Source organism: Meles meles, chromosome 1, assembly GCF_922984935.1.
Source record: "Meles meles chromosome 1, mMelMel3.1 paternal haplotype, whole genome shotgun sequence".
Lineage (NCBI taxonomy): Eukaryota > Metazoa > Chordata > Mammalia > Carnivora > Mustelidae > Meles > Meles meles.
Genome location: NC_060066.1, coordinates 165,387,136 through 165,403,166, shown reverse-complemented (window position 1 = coordinate 165,403,166; position 16,031 = coordinate 165,387,136). Strand labels below are relative to the sequence as shown.

The 16,031-nt window shown below is 36.9% G+C and overlaps 1 pseudogene; it reads right to left on the bottom strand.

Annotated features, from left to right (window-relative positions):
• Window positions 1-6,552: 6,552 nt before the first annotated feature.
• On the bottom strand, window positions 6,553-6,668 carry LOC123928006 (annotated as a pseudogene).
• Window positions 6,669-16,031: the final 9,363 nt, after the last annotated feature.

The following is a 16,031-nucleotide window of genomic DNA, read 5'->3' as shown; positions in this document are numbered from 1 at the left end:
TTGTATTGTCTAAACTATTGCAGTTTGTTCTTTATATGCACCTGCAGTATTCACAGGATTTTACAACAAACACATCAAATGAGAGTACCCATACCTTCAAATGAATCAGAACTGACTGTAAGTATTCTCTTATAAGAGCTATATAAAAGTTTGGACTTATATTCTTGCATTCTATTATTTTCTCACCCTCTTTGGGGATCATTTTCTTTCTTTTTTTTTTTTAAGATTTTATTTATTTGTCAGAGAGAGATCACAAGTAGGCAGAGAGGCAAGCAGAGAGAGAGAGAGGAGGAAGCAGGCTCCCCATCGAGCAGAGAGCCCGATGTGGGACTCTATCCCAGGACCCTGAGATCATGACCTGAGCCGAAGGCAGAGGCTTAATCCACTGAGCCACCCAGGCACCCCCATCTTTGGGGATCATTTTAAATAAGTTAAAATTAGACCTGGCCAAAGTTGAGGTGAGAGGAGGCAGAAATTCCTTTACATTGAATTACATTGAAAATACTCAGAATACTGTACAGAAAAAAACAAACCAATCTTGTAATACAGTCATCCCCATGACTGAGAATAAATGTGTTGAATTGGAAATGATCAGCATAATATGCACATTAAAAGTATTCAATAATGTGTATGAATGAATGCATGCATTCATGAAAATTGAGATCGGATGATAGATTTATCTCCCCTGTTAATTCAACTTCAGCTGAGGACCAGCCAAAAGTTGTGCTAATCTTTTATGGGAAAGGCAGCAACAAAACTACATCATTAGATTTAGAATAGAGGTACTGTATATTCTGGTTTCAGACTTTGTTTTGAACACAGATTTCATTTCAAGTTCTGACAGCCAGTAAACTCGGTCAATAAAGCTTATGGATGATCTCTTTCAGACTGGAATAAAGGAAAGTTAAAAAAAAAAAAAAGGCAAGATACTAAGATGGGTGTTCTGTTAGAATTATAGGAGGATCCTGCATTTAGACATCAATATTAAGATACTAGTTTTACCATTAACATTTCAGAAATGAATTTTTAAAATTCTTAATGTGACTTTTTGATGGCAAAGGTTTCTTTTCTCTCTTCCTCATAAGATTTTACACTTTGAATCCCCTTTTGTCAATGTATTAACCACCAGCAGGCAATGTTGAGAGTCATTTGCTGAATGAGTGAATGAAAAGATCCTTTACAGTACAAGTATATCCAAAAGGATTTCCCAAGGTATCCATTTTTCTGTTTTTATATTAAACTAGCCCCATTAAATCTGTATTATTGAGAAGATAATAGGATTAAAAATTTAGGTCACTTTTGTGTTCTGTTAACCTTAGCATTGTCCACGGGCATATCTAAAAATATGTATATTAATTCTCTCTCGTTTTTAGAAGAATTAAAGAAATAAAACAGCAAAAATGACTTCTCTATATAATATATCCAGTGCTAGGTCAGAAATCTTAATTTTTTAGAGATCTCTAGTTACTTTCTATGATTGCATGCTGGAAAGCACTGTATTTCTCAAATCATACTAATCTAGTCCCTCCCCCCTGTTTTCTCTGCTAATTATTTTGGAACTAGGAAAGTTGTATTTTCATGCTTTATCACAGATCACCTTCAATAGCTTGCATTGTACACCTAAGTCTTTTTGACTATATATTTATATATAACCAAAAAAAAAAGCACAGTCTAAGAATTTTCCAGAAGCAGGAAATGAGGAAGAACAGATAATGAAAAACACTTTGAAAATATTAAATAACTATATGAATTTCCATTGAAATAGACATAAGGAGCAAACTAGAATTTTTAGTGAAATTGAAGCAAGATATCCAGAACATATTGATAGAAGCAATTTCTTGGAAAGGATTAAGGGATTACTGTTTTCTATAAAAATAAGAGTAAATTTCTTTCAAAAAATTTTACAATAAATATTTTGTATTATTTAGTATAGCCTCAGTACTGCCAATCACCACAATTTAGTAGAACTATATTCAGTTGAGGATTTAGACTGAATATTTTGAGATAACTGAATTGAAAAGGTGAAACATCTGACCAGAAAAAATTGGAAACATCTCATCCTATTCCAAAATATAAATTTTATATCATTTTATAGTTTGAATCTTAACTCAGTTTAGAAATCTTAAGCATTTCTGTGTGGTTTTCATGGTTATATAAAGACTTTCTCCTTGCCTATAAACTTTGAAAAATATTATATTTAGAGTCAGTATTTCAGACACATTTTTGAATTAGCATTTTCTTCTCTTTCTTTTTTATAGTCCTCCTCAACATTATTGGTGGCAAGCAATGGCCCAAAACATTCACAACTACAGTTATAAAATTTCACTTATTCTCTCACAATAAGAAAAATATATTAAAAGTGAAGACTACATGTATGTTATTAGGTAGGAAAATTACTGTGCTACTCCGTAACCAGTTCCTCCAGAAATTTAGAAATTCAACCTACCTTTATTTATTTATATATTGAAGTATAGTTGACATACAGTATTTTATTAGTTTCAGGTGTAAAATACAGTGATTCAAAATTTATATACATTTTGAAATGATCACCATGATAAAAGTGTAGTTACCATCTGTTGTCATACAAAATTATTACAATATTGTTGACTATATGCCCTGTGTTGTACTTTACATTTCCATGACTTGTTTTATAACTGGAAGTTTGTACCTCTTAATCCTCTTCACCTATTTAGCCACTTGCCCTGTCCCCCTGTTGCTCCAGCAACCACGTGTTCTCTGTGTTTATGAATACATTTATTTATTTTGTTTTTTAGATTCCACATATAAGTGAAATCATGTTATCTGTCTTTCTTTAATATATATACACACATATATGTGTATCATATCTTTATCCATTTATCTGTTGATGGACACTTCCATATTCTATGTTGTAATGAACTTAGAGGTGCATCTATTTTTTTGGATTAGTGCTTTTCTTTTCTTTGGATAAATACCCAGAATGGAATTGCTAAGTGGTATGGTATTTCTATTTTTAATTTTTTGAGGAATTTTCATAGTGGCTGCACCAGTTTACAGTATAGGAGAGTTCCCTTTTCTCCACGTTTTCTCCCACACTTGGTATTTCTTATCTTTTTGATACTAGCCATTCTGGCAGTTGTGAGGTAATAATCTCTTTGTGTCTTTTATTGGCATTGCCCTCATTATTAGTGATGTTGGGCACATTTTCATATGCCTGTTGGCCACCTGTATGTCTTGGAAAAATGTCTATTCAGGTCCTTTGCCCATTTTTTATTTTTTAGATTTTATTTATTTATTTGACAGACAGAGATCACAAGTAGGCAGAGAGGTAGGCAGAGAGAGAGGAGGAAGCAGGCTCCCTGCCGAGCAGAGCCTGATGCGAGGCTCGATCCCAGGACTCTGGGATCATGACCTGAGCTGAAGGCAGAGGCTTTAACCCACTGAGCCACCCAGGCGCCCCTTTGCCCATTTTTTAATTGGATTGTTATTTTTGGTGTTGAGTTGTAAGAATTCTGTATATATTTTAGATATTAACCTCTTATCAGATGTATTATTTGCAAATATTTTCTTCTATTCAATAGGTTCCCTATTTATTTTGTTAATAGTTTCCTTCACTGTGCAAAAGCTTTTTAATTTGATGTAGTCCCAATTATTTATTTTTACATTTGTTCTCATTGAGGTGACAAAGTCAAAATAAGTATTTCTATTTATTTATTTGACAGACAGAGATCACAAGTAGGCAGAGAGGCAGGCAGGGGGGGGGGGAAGCAGGGTCCCCGCTGAGCAGAGAGCCCAATGCGGGGTTCGATCCCAGGACCTCAGGATCATGACCTGAGCCGAAGGCAGAGGCTTCAACCCACTGAGCCACCCAGGTGCCCTCAAAATAAGTATTTCTAGGACCAATGTTCAGAGTTTACTGCCTATGACTTCAGTTCTTACATTTAGTTCTTTAATCCACTTTGTTTTTGCGCATGTTATAAAAAACTGGTCCACTTCCACTCTTCTGCATGTAGCTGTTTGGTTTTCCCAGCACCATTTGTTGAAGAGACCATCTTTTCCCCATTGTATATACTTGCCTCTTTATCATAGATTAATAGACCATATAAGTGTGGATTTATTTCTGGCTCTCTATTCTGTTCCATTATTCTACATGTCTGGTTTTGTTCCAGTATCATACAGTTTTGATTACTATAGCTTTGTAGTATAGTTTGAAATCTGAGAATGTGATACTTCCTGCTTTGTTTTTTCTCAATTGCTTTGGCTACTGGGGGTATGTATGGAGGTATTCTGTGGTTCGATACAGATTTTAGGATTTTTTTTTCTAGTTCTGTGGAAAATACTACTGATAAGGATTGCATTGAATCTGTAGAGTGTGGGTAGTATGGACAATGTTAATTCTCCCAGTCCATGAGTATGGTATGTACTTCCATTTATTTGTGTGATCTTCTGTTTCTTTCATCAATGTCTTACAGTTTTCAAAGTACAGGTATTTCACCTCCATGGTTAGATTTATTCCTAGGTATTTTATTCTTTTTGATGCAATTGTAAATAGGAGTCTTAATTTTTTCTTTATGATAGTTGTTGTTAGCATATAGAAACACAATTTTCTGCATATTAGTTTTGTATCCTGCAACTTTGCTGAATTCATTTATTAGTTTCAGTAGTTTTTATGGTCAAGTCTTCAGGGTTTTCTATATGCAGTATCATGTCATCTGCAAATAGTGACAGTTTTTCTTTTTTTCTTTTTACTTACCACTTGGATACCTTTTTTTTTTTTTTTTAAAGATTTTATTTATTTATTTGACAGAGAGAGATCACAAGTAGATAGAGAGGGAGGCAGAGAGAGAGAGAGGGAAGCAGGCTCTCTGCTGAGCAGAGAGCCCGACGCGGGACTCGATCCCAGGACCCCGAGATCATGACCTGAGCCGAAGGCAGTGGCCCAACCCACTGAGCCACCCAGGCGCCCTTGGATACCTTTTATTTTTCCTGTCTGACTGCTGTGTCTGAGACTCCCAGTACTATGTTGAATGAAAGTGGCAAGAGTGAGCAGTCTTGTCTCTTGTCTAGTTCCTGATTTCAGAGGAAAAGCTTTCAGCTTTTCACCATTAAGTATGACGTTAACTGTGGTATTGTCACATCTAATCTTTATTTATGTTGAGGTATGTTCCCTCTATACCCACTTTGTTGAGAGTTTTTATCACAAGTGAATGTTGGATTTTGTCAAATGCTTTTCCTGCATCTATTGAGAAGATCATATGATTTTTATCCTTCATTTTGTTAATGTGTGGTGCATCACATTGATTTGCAGATACTAAACCATCCCTGCATTCCTGGAATAATCTCATTAATCATGGTGTATGATCCTTTTAAAGTATTGTTGAGGGACTCCTGGGTGGCTCAGTCAGTTAAGCATCTGTGTTTGGCTCAGGTCATGATCCCAGCGTCCTGGGATCAAATCCCACATTGGGCTCCTTGCTTAGCATGGAGCCTGCTTCTCCCTATGCCTGCCGCTCCTCCTGCTTGTGCACTCTTTCTCTCTCCCTCTATTTTTCTCTCTCTGAAAAATAAATAAAAATCTTTAAAAAAATATTGTCAAATTGGGTTTGCTAATATTTTCTTGAGGATTTTTGCTTCTGTATTCATGAGGGATGTTGGCTTGTAGTGTATGTGTGTGTGTGTCTTTGGCTTTAGTATCAGGGTAATGCTGGTCTTATAGAATGAATTTGGAAGTGTTCCTTGTTCTTCAGTTTTTTTGAAATAGTTTGAGAAAGATAGGTATTAACTCTTCTTTAAGTGTTTGGTAGAGGGGCACCTGGGTCACTCAGTTAAGCATCTGGCTTGATTTCAGCTCAGGTCTTAATCTTGGGGTCGTGGGATCAGCCCTGTGTTGGGCTCCACACTCAGTGTGGAGTATGCATGAGATTCTCTCCTTTTCCCTCTGCCCCTCCTCCCCCACTTTCTCTCTCTAAAATACATACATACATACATACATACATACATACATACATACTTCCAAAAAATGTTTGGTAGAATTCACTTGTGAGGCCATCTGGAACTGGACTTTAGTTTGCTGGGAGTTTGCTGATTATTAATTCAATTTCATTACTAGTAATTGGTCTGTTCAGATTTTCTATTTCTTCCTAATCTAATGTTGGAAGATTATATATTTCTAGAGACTTACCCATTTTTTTGTAGGTTGTCCAATTTGTTGCCATATAGTTGTTTGTAGTAGTTCCTTATAATCCTTTATATTTCTGTGGTGTCATTTGTAACTTCTCTTTCATTTCTGATTTTAAGTCCTCTCCCTTTTTTTCTCTTGATGAATCTGGTTTATCAATTTTATTTTTCAAAACTAGTTCTTAGTTTAGTTGATTTTTTTTTCTTTCTCTCCTTCCCTCTTAACCCTCTTTCCTTCCTTCCTTTTTTCTTCCATATCTTTTTGTTTCCATTCTAATCTTTATTATTTCCTTCCTTCTGCTAACTTTGGGCCTCATTTTTTCTTCTTTTCTCATTCCTTTAGTTGTACGGTTAGATCGTTTATTTCAGATTTTTCTTGTTTCTTGAGGTCGGTCTGTATCACTATACACTTCTTTATAGAACTGCTTTTCCTGTGACCCATAGATTTTAATTAGCAATAATTGCGCCTCGGATAAACCTCATTGGCTATGATACTGCCACTGCACAAAGCTGACCCATAGATTTCAGAATATTGTGTTTTCATGTTCATTTGTCTCAGATATTTTTGATTTCCTCTTAGCTTTCTTTGCTGACTTACTGTTCATTTCATAGCATGTTATTTAGCCTCCACATGTTTATATTTTTTCCAGTTCTTTTTTCTTGTAATTAATATCTAGTTTAATAGCATTTTGGTTGGAAAAGATGCTTGATATAATTTCAGTCTTAAATTTATTGAGACTTGTTTTGTGGCCCAACATGATCTATCCTGGAGCATGTTTCACAGGCATTTGAAAAGAATGTTTATTCTTTTTGGAGGGAATGTTCTGGGAAGTCCATCTTGTCTAATGTGTCAGAGTCACTGTTTCCTTATGGATTTTCTGTCAGTATCAGTGATGCCAATGGGGTCTTAAAGTCATCTACTATTAATTGTATTACTCTCAGTTTCTCTTTTGCCTATTTGCTTTATATATTTATGTGCTCCTAAGTTGGATGCATATGTATTTACAATTGGTATATCCTCTTGTTGGACTGATCCCCTTATCATTATGTAATACCTTTCTTTGTCTCCTGTTAGAGTCTTTAAGGTCTGGTTTTTTAAAATTTTTTTTAATTTTTTATTTTTTTTATTTCTTTATTTTCAGCATAACAGTGTTCATTGTTTTTGCACCACACCCAGTGCTCCATGCAGTACGTGCCCTCCTTATTACCCACCACCTGGTTCCTCAACCTCCCACCCCCCGCCCCTTCAAAACCCTCTGGTTGTTTTTCAGAGTCCATAGTCTCTCATGGTTCATCTCCCCTTCCAGTTTCCCTCAACTCCCTCTCCTCTCCATATCCCCATGTCCTCCGTGTTCTTTGTTATGCTCCACAAATAAGTGAGACCATACGATACTTGACTCTCTCTGCTTGACTTATTTCGCTCAGCATAATCTCTTCCAGTCCTGTCCATGTGGCTACAAAAGTTGGGTATTCATCCTTTCTGATGGAGGCATAATACTCCATTGTGTATATGTACCACATCTTCCTTATCCATTTGTCTGTTGAAGGGCATCTTGGTTCTTTCCACAGTTTGGCGACCGTGGCCATTGCTGCAATAAACATTGGGGTACAGATGGCTCTTCTTTTCACTACATCTGTATCTTTGGGGTAAATACCCAGCAGTGCAATTGCAGGGTCATAGGGAAGCTCTATTCTTAGTTTCTTGAGGAATCTCCACACTGTTCTCCAAAGTGGCTGCACTAACTTGCATTCCCACCAACAGTGGAAGAGGGTTCCCCTTTCTCCACATCCTCTCCAACACACGTTGTTTCCTGTCTTGCTAATTTGGCCATTCTAACTGGTGTCAGGTGGTATCTCAATGTAGTTTTAATTTGAATCTCCCTGATGGCTAGTGATGATGAACATTTTTTCATGTGTCTGATAGCCATTTGTATGTCTTCATTGGAGAAGTGTCTGTTCATATCTTCTGCCCATTTTTTGATATGATTATCTGTTTTGTGTGTGTTGAGTTTGAGGAGTTCTTTATAGATCCTGGATATCAACCTTTTGTCTTTTGCAAATATCTTCTCCCATTCCGTGGGTTGCCTCTTTGTTTTGTTGACTGTTTCCTTTGCTGTGCAGAAGCTTTTGATCTTGATGAAGTCCCAAAAGTTCATTTTCGCTTTTATTTCCTTGGCCTTTGGAGACATATCTTGAAAGAAGTTACTGTGGCTGATATCAAAGAGGTTACTGCCTATGTTCTCCTCTAGGATTCTGATGGATTCCTGTCTCACGTTGAGGTCTTTTATCCATTTCGAGTTTATCTTTGTGTACGGTGTAAGAGAATGGTTGAGTTTCATTCTTCTACATATCACTGTCCAGTTTTCCCAGCACCATTTATTGAAGAGACTGTCTTTTTTCCATTGTATATTTTTTCCTGTTTTGTCAAAGATTATTTGACCATAGAGTTGAGGGTCCATATCTGGGCTCTCCACTCTGTTCCACTGGTCCATGTGTCTGTTTTTATGCCAGTACCACGCTGTCTTGGTGATCACAGCTTTGTAGTAAAGCTTGAAATCGGGTAATGTGATGCCGCCAGTTTTGTTTTTGTTTTTCAACATTTCCTTAAGCAATTCGGGGTCTCTTCTGAGTCCATACAAATTTTAGGATTATTTGCTCCAGCTCTTTGAAAAATACCAGTGGAATTTTGATTGGAATGGCATTAAAAGTATAGATTGCTCTAGGCAGTATAGACATTTTAACAATGTTCATTCTTCCAGTCCAAGAGCATGGAATGGTCTTCCATCTTTTTGTGTCTTCTTCAATTTCTTTCATGAGTGTTCTGTAGTTTTTAAGGTCTGTTTTGTCTGAAAGAAGTAGTGCTACTCCAGCTTTTTAAGTATATTCATTTGCATTTGCATAGACTGTCTTTTGCTGTCTTTTTACTTTCAGTCTGTATGTGTCTTTAGGTCTAAAGTGACTCTCTTGTAGGTAGTATATAATAGGTTTTGGGTTTTTTTACCCATTTAGTCACCCTATGTCTTTTCAGTGGAGCATTTTGTTCATTTACATTTAAAGTAATTACTGATAGGTATGTACTTATTGCTACTTTATTCATTGTTTTCTGGTTGGAAAATTTTATTTATTTTATTCTGTTTTCTGTTTTTGTAGTTCTTCTCTGTTCCTTCTCTCTCGATCTTGTCCCTTATAATTTGATGACTTTCTTTAATGTTATGCTTGGATTCCTTTCTCTTATTTTTGTGTATCCATTATAGGTCTTGGTTTGTGGTTACCATAAGATTCATATAAAATATCCACTGTATATAGCAGTCTATTTTAAGTTGATGATCATATAAGTTCAAACTCATTCTATTTTTTATTTTTTATTTTTTAAAGATTTTTATTTATTTGACACAGAGAGAGAGAGAGAGTGCAAGTAGGCAGAGCATCAGGCAGAGGGAGAGGGAGAAGTAGGCTCTCTGCTGTGCAGGGAGCCTGATGCAGGGCTTAATCCCAGGACCCTGAGATCATGACTGGAACTGGAGGCAGTGGCTTAACCGACTGAGCCACTCAGGTGCCCCCACATTCTATTTTTTAATATAAAAATCTCAATAGTTTTTAATGTGTATTGAGTAATTATTGAATTCAAAAATTATAGAGTAAACATATAAAATACAAGTTTTTTTCCTTTTTTCCCCCAAGTTTTTATTTAAATCCCAGTTACTTAACATACAGTATAATATTAGTTTCAGGTGTAGAATTTAGTGGTTCATCACTTAAATACAACACCAAGTGCTCATCACAAGTGCCTTCCTTAATACCCATCACCCATGTAACCCATCCCCAGCCCATATCCCTTCCAGCAAGCCTCAGTTTGTTCTCTATAGTTAAGAGTATGTTTTATGCCTCTCCCCCACCATGTTCATTTTTTGTTTCTCAAATTCTATACATAAGTGCATTATACTGTATTTATCTTTCTCTGACTGACTTATTTCTCTTAGCATAACACTCTTTTGCTCCATCCACATCATTCCAAATATAAGATTTCATTCTTTTTTATGGCTGAGTAATATTCCACTATATATATATATATATTATATATATATATATATATTATATATATATATATATATCACATCTTTATCCATCATCTGTCAATGGACATCTGGCCTCTTTCCACAACAATGGCTGTTGTGGACATTGCTGCTTTCCATAGTTTGGCTATTGTGGATATTGCTGCTATAAACATCAGGGTGCATGTATCCCTTTTAATATTTTTTAATGACATCTTTTTTTTTTAATTGATTTATTTATTTTAGAGAGACAGAGAACAAGGATGCATGCATGAGTGGGGGGAGGGCCAGAATGGGTATTTTTCTATCCTTTGAGTAAAATACCTAGTAGTGCAATTGCTGGGTCATAAGGTAGTTCTATTTTTAACCATTTGTGGAACCTCCATACTGTCAAACACATTCTAAAAGGACTACCTTTTCACTCCTCCTCCTATGTTTTCTGTATGTCATATTTTATATCTTTTATTGTGTGTATCTCTTAACTAATTATTGAAAATAAAATTGATTCAACTACTTTTGTCTTTTTTTTGTTTTTGAAGATCTAATTGGCTTTATTTGATGATCCATGAATTGGGCAGCATCCCATCTAGCAAGTAGATAGATGCTACTCTTGTTTCCTAATCTTCATACTAACTTTACAAGTGGTTGATCCACTGCATTTACTAAATGTTTGCTTTCACCAGTGAGATTTTCTTCTTTCATAGTTTTCTTACTTTTAGTTATGGCCTTTTCCACATTTGTTATAAATCTGGTTTAGAGCGATAAACTCCTTTAATTTTTGTTTGCCTGGGAAACTCTTTACTTCTCCTTCAATTCTAACTGATAATCGTGCCAGGTAGAATATTCTTGGTTGTAAGTTTTTTTATTTCAATACTTTGAATATATCATGCCACTTTTTTTCTGGCCTACAAATTTTCTGCTGAAAAAGTAGCCAAGAAAAATCAGCCAATAGTCTTATGGGTATTCCCTTGCATAACCAGTTGCTTTTCTCTTGCTGCTTTTAAGATTCTTTAATTTTTTTTAAAAGATTTTATTTGTTTATTTTTCAGAGAGAGCAAGCAGAGGGAGCAGCAGGAAGGAGAAGCAGGCTCCCCACTGAGCAGCAAGCCCAATGCAGGACTTAATCCCAGGACTTGACCCTAGGATTATGACCTGAGCTAAAGGCAAACTCTTAACTGAGACACTCAGAAGTCCCAAGATTCTTTAATTTTTGATATTTTAATTATTATATGTCTTGGTGTGGACCTCTCTGGTTCATATCATTTGGGGCTCTCTGTACTTCTTGGACTTGGATGTCTGTTTCCTTTCCCAGGTTAGGGAAATTTTTAGCTACTGATTCTTTAAGTTTTCTGCCCCCCTTCACTCTCTATTCTCCTTCTGGGACCCCTGTAACATGAATGTTAGTATAGCTGGTGTTGTTCTAGAGGTCCCTTCAACTATCCTTATTTTTTTAAATTCTTTTTGCTCTTGAGCTTAGATGATTTCCACTACCTTGTCTTCCAGATCACTGATTCTTATGGATCTTCTAATCTGCTATTGATTCCCTCTAGTGTATGTTTCTTTTCAGTTATTGTACTCTTCAGCTCTGATTTTTTAAAAAATATATCTTCTTCTCTGTTGAAATTCTCACTGTTCATCCATTCTTTTGCCAAATTTGGTGAGCATCTTTAGGACCATTACTTTGAACTCTTTATCAGATAGTTTGCTATCCCCACTTAGTTCTTTTTCTAAGGTTTTGTCTTTTCTTTCATTTGGAACATAATCCTCTGTCTCTTCATTTGTCTTGACTTTCTATGCATTAGATAGATCAGCAACATTTCCTGGTCTTGAGGGAGTGGCCTTATATAGAAGGTGTTCTGTGGAGCCTGGAAGTGCAATCCCTCTTGGTCATGAGAACCAGGCACCCTGAGGTGTAGACTATATGTGCTCTCTTGTGGCTGGCTGAGACTGCCATGGGTGCACTTGTGGGCAGGGCTAGACCTAATGTGGCTTCCTGCAAGACCTTGCCTCTACACTTGTGGGCTTGCTGGTGGGCAGGGCTATCTCCATTCTATGGGACAGGAGAAGATTTGGAGGAATGCCAGCCAGGGAAGGCAGGTTGGGCGGAGTGGGTCTGGAGGGGAATACCAGGGCAGGGTGAGTGGTGCTAGCAAGGTAGATGGAGAATGTCAGTATTGGTACCCACCAATGTTGGCATTAACAGGAGGGCAAGAAAAGTGGCACTCACAAGCGCATCTGTTACCAGAGAAACTTCCTACAGATCTTTGCCCCTCTAGCACTTGCCCTAAAATTAGTCAATAAGTCTTAATGTATGGCCCAGGCACTTTCCAACCTGCTGCCTCTGTGCTGGGTCTTGGGAGTTAGTTTGTGCATGGGCTGTTTAAGAGCAGAGTCTTGATTTCCTACAGCTTTCTGGCTGTAATGGAGTTAAGCCCCACTGATTTTCAAAGTTCCTGGAGTTAATCCCTGCTAATTTTCACAGCCAGATATTATGGAGGCTTGTCTGTCTGGGCAGGTCCTCAGGGTGGGCGGTGCCTAATGTGGGGCTTGAACCCCTCACTCCTCAGGGAGGACCTCTGCACCTGTGATATTCTTCTACTTGTAGGTTGCCACACTGGTGTCGTGGGTCCTGACCAGATGGCATCTCTGCTCCTACTATCCTTTTTTTTTTTTTTTTTTTTAAGATTTTATTTATTTGACACACAGAGAGAGCACAAACAGGGGGAGCAGAAGGCAGAGGGAGAGGAGAAGCAGGCTCCCTGCTTAGCAAGGAACTAGATGTGGGACTCGATCCCAGGACCTGGGATCATGACCTGAGCCAAAGGTAGACGCTTAATGACTGAGCCACCCAGTTGTCCCCTCCTACTACCCTTCTTGATGTGGTCTTTTTTCTTTATGTCTTTAGCTGTGGAAAAGCTGTTCTGCCAGTTTTCAGGCTATTCTGAGAGAGTTGCTTTATATGTATGTGCAGCGTGTCAGTGGTGTGTCTGTGGGAGGAAGTTAGCTCAGAATTCTCCTTTTCACCATCTTAAGTTATTCTTCCTATTGGCTCTTCCTTTATTTTAAGTCAACAATCCAGATACTGTCATTCAAGAGTAAAACATAAAATTCCATGGAGATTCTCTTTCATTTAAATGATTTAAATGAAAATTACATTAATAGTTATAAATGGTTTTGTGTAATATAAGTTAATAAGAATTGAGAATTCATGGGTTTAAAAAGAAGTTATAAGCAGAAAAGGTAAACAAAATTAGAAATCTCATAGGCAAATACAGTATAGTAAACTGACACAGATTAAAAAAATATGAATTAAAAAAGTGAATTAAAAAGGCTTGCAGGCTGGGTGATTTAAAATTTGTTGTAGGCTTTGAAAGAAAGTAAATATTGACCAATACCAGGAATTGGATAGGGGCTGCCATGTTGCACAGCTCCAAGGGACACTATCTTTTGTCTATGTTATGTGAATGACACTACTTGGAGTGACACAATGTGGTATCCCTGTAACTAATATTTTATACTACTTGCTATTTACTCAACATAATTGTGATCAATTTACTTGTATTAAATTATAGTTAAATGAGTCAAAGATGGGGAATTAGATCTGGGATTAAGGTAACAATAAGAGTCCTGGGACTTGGATGATCACATAATGGAGGATGAGGTCAAGAGTTTTTGTGGTCAGGAGTCTAGTTAATAATCAGGGGGCTTTAATGGAGAGATCCACATATATATTTAAATTATTTCCAAAATGCCTTAAATACATATCACAGGGAAAAAAAAATCTACCTCATACTTCTGTTCTCTTAACATACTTTTGGGGGCCTGTCTGGCTTAAAAAAATACATATATTACTTTCAGTTGTCTACATTCCCTTCTACTTCATGTTCATGTTTACATTAAGCATGTTTAATAGGTTGAATTTTGATTCTTTTTTTTAAATATTTTATTTATTTATTTGAGAGTTAGAGAGAGACAATGAAAGAGAGACAGCATGAGAGGAGAGAGGTCATGAGAAGAAGCAGACCTCCTGCTGAGCAGGGAGCCCGATGTGGGACTGGATCCCAGGACTCCAGGATCATGACCCGAGCCAAAGGCAGTTGCCTAACCAACTGAGCCACCCAGGCGCCCCTTTGATTCTTATTTTTTTTTTTTAAAGATTTTATTTATTTATTTGACAGACAGAGATCACAAGTAGGCAGAGAGGCAGGCAGAGAGATAGAGGAAGGGAAGCAGGCTCTCCACTGAGCAGAGAGCCCGATGCGGGGCTCGATCCCAGTACCCTGAGATCATGACCTGAGCCGAAGGCAGAGGCTTTAACCCACTGAGCCACCCAGGTGCCCCTGATTCTTATTTTTTAAATTTAATTGTGTTTGGGGGCATCTGGGTGGCACAGTTAGTTAAGCATGTGACTCTTGGTTTCAGCTCAGGTGGTGATCTCAGGGTTGTAGATTGAGTCCCACACTGCACTCTGTGCTCAGCATGAGAGTCTTATTTTTGTATATTTGATCCTATACTTAAAAATAGTTGAATTTCTGGGGCGCCTGGGTGGCTCAGTGGATTAAGCCGCTGCCTTCGGCTCAGGTCATGATCTCAGGGTCCTGGGATTGAGCCCCGCATCGGGCTCTCTGCTCCGCAGGGAGCCTGCTTCTCCTCTCTCTCTCTCTCTGCCTGCCTCTCTGCCTACTTGTGATCTCTCTCTGTCAAATAAATTAATAAAATCTAAAAAAAAAAAAAAAAGTTGAATTTCAAGGAACTGAACCATAGATGTTCCCAAACAATGTTTTAAGGAAGGCTCTAAAAGAGTTAAAAACACTGTAAAATGATTTTTAATCATGTAAGTTTGACATGATCTTGGAGGATACAGTTATAACATTTCATAGATGTTCTTTATTTTTATTCTTTTATAGTCAAACATATAGTTGACTGACAAAGTGAGCATTTCATTGAGGCTAATAATTGTTTTAAAAATATATTTATTTATTTAGAAAGAGTTTGTGCGAGCAGAGGAAAGGGCAGTGGAAGAGGGAGAGAGATAATCCTCAAGTGGACTCCTCTTGAGCCCAACATGGGGCTGGAACCCATGACCCTGATATCACCACCTAAGCTGAGACCAGAGTTGGCCACCTAACTGACTGAGCCACCCAGGTGCCCTCAGGCTAATAATTATTTCTATCTTTGTGTTAATTACATCAAATTAAGCGGCAAGATGTACATTTCTTATGACTTTTAGCACCTTACTGTGGTTTTGATTTGTATTTTCCTAATGACTAATGATGCTGAGCATCTTTTCATGTGCTTGTTGGACATTTGTATATTTTCTTTGGAGAAGTGTATATTCAAATTCTTTGCTTATTTTAAGATTTGATTTATTTATTTGACAGAGCTTCATGAGCTGAAGGCAGAGGCTTAACCCACTGAACCACCCAGGCACCCCTCTTTGCTTATTTTAAACTGAGTTATTTGTCTTTATGTTATTGAGTTTTAACAGTTCTTTGCATATTCTAGATATAAGTCCTTTAGCAGATATATAACCTACAAATATATCCTCCCATTCTGTTCACTTTCTTGATGGTATTATTTGAAACACAATTGGTTTTAATTTTGATAGAGTCCAGTTTATCTATTTTCTAATTTCTTTGATTGCTTGTGTCATATTTAAGAAGCCATTGCTTAATCCAAGCTTACAAAGATTTATACTTATACTTCTAAGAGTTTTATAGTTTTAGCTTTTACATTTGGTATTTTTGTTTTTACTCATTTTGAGTTGATTTTTGTATAAGATGTGAGGTAAAAATGTCCATACTCCTTTTTTTGCATGTGGAT